This window comes from Solanum tuberosum, unplaced genomic scaffold, assembly GCF_000226075.1.
Source record: "Solanum tuberosum cultivar DM 1-3 516 R44 unplaced genomic scaffold, SolTub_3.0 scf00073, whole genome shotgun sequence".
In the NCBI taxonomy this organism is placed as follows: Eukaryota; Viridiplantae; Streptophyta; class Magnoliopsida; order Solanales; family Solanaceae; genus Solanum; species Solanum tuberosum.
The window spans coordinates 1,258,619-1,263,217 of NW_006239002.1; positions in this window are offsets into that span (position 1 = coordinate 1,258,619).

Consider the following 4,599-nt stretch of genomic DNA (forward strand, 5'->3'; position numbering starts at 1 on the left):
ATCATAAGGTAAGAGACATGACATTTCAGACTGGTGAGAATGTTCTTCTTAAGGTGTCATCCATGAAAGGGGTGATGAGATTTGGTAAGAAAGGTAAGCTAAGTCCTAGATACATTGATCCATTTGAGATTTTTGAATGTGTGGGACCGGTAGCGTATAGGTTGGCTTTACCTCCTAATCTATCGGGTGTTCACCCGGTATTTCATGTGTCCATGTTGAAAAGGTATCATGGCGACGGGGATTATATCATTAAGTGGGACTCAATTGTGTTAGACAAAGACCTTTAATATAAGAAGGAACCGATTGCAATTCTTGATCGTGATGTGCATAAGTTAAAGACCAAAGAGATTAAGTCTGTGAATGTTCAATGGAAGCATTGTCCAGTTGAAAAAGCTACTTGGGAAACCGAGAGAGACATGCGAGACAAATATCCCCAATTGTTCATCGATTCAGGTATTACTTCATTCTTCCCGTAGCTTACTTTTCCTAAGTTGGTCACTCGGGGACGAGTGATGGGTAAATTGGTATTTATTGTAACGACTTGTTCCCATCGTTATAGAAAATCCAACGGGGGAAAATTAGGACCGAAAAACTTTTTCGTAATATTTAATTTTTCCCAACCTAGTCTAAATTTGGATGAAATCGGAGTCTTTAAGGTGTAGGGAAATCTGGTAACAATCGGGTGGATCAATTATGATTTTTATTACATAAAGTGTTAGATAACACATTAACGAACCCGTACGACTTTACGGAATTGAATTCTGGCGAGTAGATCTTCCGAAATAGATCTTAGCGTAAATGATATTTTTCTGATTGTCGTGGGTTAGAAGTGTGTTGTGAAATGGGATTTTGAAATTCTTTTAATTAGCTCTCTGGTTCCGTTGGCTGCTTTGGCGGGATTATTGTCGCTCTAGCGGGGTCGCCACAGCGGGAAAATGGTCACTGTGGTAGGTACGACGACACTTAAAATCGTAGATAAAAGACGAGCAACTCACTATTACGCGGAGGTCGCTGGGGCGGGGGATCTGGTCGCTTTGGCGGGGCCGCTGTAGCGGGTCCGACGCAACTTAAATTCGTTAATAAACCCCTAAACGATCTCATTATGCATTTTTTGACTTTTTGAGCTAAGGAACAACCCCAGGCGATTCTTACTCGTTTTTCAGCATTTTTGAGGCTAAAGGTAAGTTTTTCACTCTCCAAATCCATTTTTCGATCCGTAAAACGTAATAGAATGAGTGAATATTGATAGGGAAGGGTTTTGTGATAGATTCTATAGTGGAAACAATCCTAAATTTGATGATTGGGATCATGGATTTGATCTAGGATTCATATAATTGTTAGTAATCCGAGTAATTAATGATTGTTTATTGATTCCCGTATTATATTGATTGTTTTTAGACCAAGAACAAGCGAAACGAATCCAGAAAGGGAAAAATCAAGTTTCTTAGGGTTTCAAGCTTGTTTCGAAGTAGGTGATGATTGTGATTCTATGATTGTGTGATGTATGTTTGTTCTTACTTCATTATGATACTTGTATATGTATGAATGTTGCAATGTTGATCACACTTGTTGTAAATGAGATAGATGAATTATCGTTGCCATGAAATCATGACTTAAATGTATGATCTTGAGGATATACTTGTGTTTGTGATTGTGGTGTGTAAATGGGATCGGATTGTCACGTTCCGGCATAACTAACTTGGATCGAATAGCCACGTTCCGACATAAATATGGGATTGAGATTGCCACGTTACGGCATGCTAACTATTTAAGTTTGGGTTCCATGAGAGGACCAATGATGTGATGATAAATGTGAAATGCGTTGTTGATTTTTCATGTTGATAATGTTGTATATGTTGATATATATGCATGTGATTATAATGATGTTAGACTTGGTTATGTTGCACTAGTGGGATAGTTGTGTGATCCTACCAGTACATTGTGGTTGTGTACTGATATTGCACTTGCTCTTATTTTGTTGAGTACATGGCATCTTCAAGCGGCTACTGACAGACCTCACTTAGAAGATCAGTGACTGTCGCTTCAAATTCAAGAGTGAACCAATTCTTCCGAGCTGCCATGGGATTCTCTTTCGTCTATGTCCACCATTTCCGGACTTAGACATTTGTTATAGTTAGTTGATTAGTTCATTAGTTTGAGAATTGTATCACTTCTTGTTTAGACTTGGTTCATTGTTAGAATGTTTTGGTACATTGATCTTCAAGCTCTAGGTTAATTCTTTCGCATTTACTTTAGTTTATTGTTGAACTTATGTTTAGAGTTTATGGGAACTCTATTGTCTTTCCTTAGTAATTGACTATTCTGCCTTAGTTTTTAGATTATTTGTTTGGTTTGGGTTGCAGTAGTAGTTCTCCCGTCGGAGTATTAGTGTGGGTGCCAATCACGACGGTTTGGGTCGTGATAAAATCAATGTAAAACTAAAGAACAAATATTCAATATTATTGTCATTCTTAGTGTTGAATTGATTTTTCTTTTTTGCATTAGTATTAATTTGTATTTTTATTTAAGTTTTATTATAATCATCAACATCTATGAACTATAATCTTTATTGGACCATTCCGAATTCTAAGTTTTAAACTTGAAATAATATATTAAATGATAAAAACTATGAAATAGTATAAGAAATATTTTAAAATTATATCAAAGTAAATATTTTTATGTATAAAATAAAATTTTAAAACTACATATATAATGTCGGGTTGGTTTGGTCTCGGGTTGATTTTTTTTTAGTTTAGAACCAAACCAACCCAAATATAGTCAGGTTTTTTTTTCCAATACCAAACCACTAGTCGAGTTTTTTTCGGTTTGCGGTTTGGTTCGATTTTGTACACCCCTAAGTGCATTGTTAGTACCTCTAGGTGTTTCTAATAAACAAACGTAAATCTTCAACAGGCTTGTGTCATGAGGACATCAAAGATTAAACAGGCTAGTCACACATATGAGGAAGTTCTGAAAATTGGGTTGATAACAGTTCAAGCTTGTTACTTAAAACTTGAAATTTATGGATTCAAAAGCAAATAAACCTAAACTCTCATAAACTAGATCCTTTGACAACCATCTAATTCTATTAAATAACTCACTTACTTGATTAATATGTGTTTATATTGAGTAAGACTCATTAGAGGGGAATTCCTTTCTATCAATTTTTTATTTATTTCCAAAATACAATTTTATATTTCTGATTAAAGATGGAAGGATGAAATTCATCCCACAAGTCGTCATATTTCTCGACTTACTAGTTTTTTTGTAATCATTCAGTGTATAGTAACAGTGTAACACACTCATCCTATTAATTTTCTTTATCCATATGTGATAAGCATGGCCGTATGATGCTGACACGTGTCTCATCCAGCTATGAGTGACGGCTCCCACCATCTTGGTATTGGAAATCCGACGTCAAATAATCAATATATCATAGATGGCGCGTTATGCCGACCATTTGATCCAAAATCTCTGAGATCATAGCGGCTCTGTTATGGAGTACTGCTCTGTAGATCCCAACACCTCGCACGTGAGGACTCATTGCGACAATGGGACTTTCAAGATTTTGCAATTTACTCCCTCCATCTACTTTTATTTGTCATATTTCGTTTTCGAAAGTCAATTTGACTAATTTTTAAAATTAATATATTATAATATTTTGCATATCAATATGATAAAAAAATACATCATAAAATGTTAGTCGATGTTTTTTAGTTTGACCCTAAAAAAAAAATTATGATAATTAAAAGTGGACGGAGAAGGTAACTTTTTAAAATTATAACATTTACTCCTATATATGTACCACACATGGAGACATACTTTCATATTTACACAGTAAAATGGATAGTATAATAAATATCGAGAAAGGAAAGCAATTAAACTCAAAGAAATTTAGCTACTAGTGATTTGTAAACATGATACATAACTACCCTCCATCTTCCTCATAAGGTCTCTTTTTAGGACAGACTAAAAGATGCAAATGGTTGTATCCAAGGGCATAATCTAGTAGTCAATGAAGTGGGTACAAGTCATAAGGTGTCAAGTTCAAATCCTAACACACAATTCAAGTTCAAAATTTCTTTCTATTTGTCCAAAGTCCAAATCTTGATGGACAAAGTTACATGATACATATGTTGGTGGAAAGTAGTAGTTACTCAAAAAAAACTGATGGATGTAACATCTAAACTAATTCAAACAACACGATTATAATAAGAAATAGAAAAAAGAATATACAAATGGTTGTGATTAGAGCCGTCAATATGGGCTAGGCCCGTTGGGCCGGCCTGGCCTAACCCGGGATTTAATAGGGCTGGACTAATATTTTTGGAGCCCATTTAAGAAAAGGGCTTTTTAGCCCGGCCTGAATAAGCCTGCTGATTTGTGGGGCTTGAGAAATATAGGTAGGGCCGGCCCGTGGGCCAAATAAAAATAATTTTTAAAATATAATTTTAAAATTAAAGAGAGTCCAAACTCAAAATCTATTTAATATTTAACTAATTGAAACCGCATATAAATTGCAGATGAAAATAAAGATGTTAAGACAACCTTGCCGCAAGCTGATTCAGATATGCTTGATGAAGATGATCATGAAGTGTT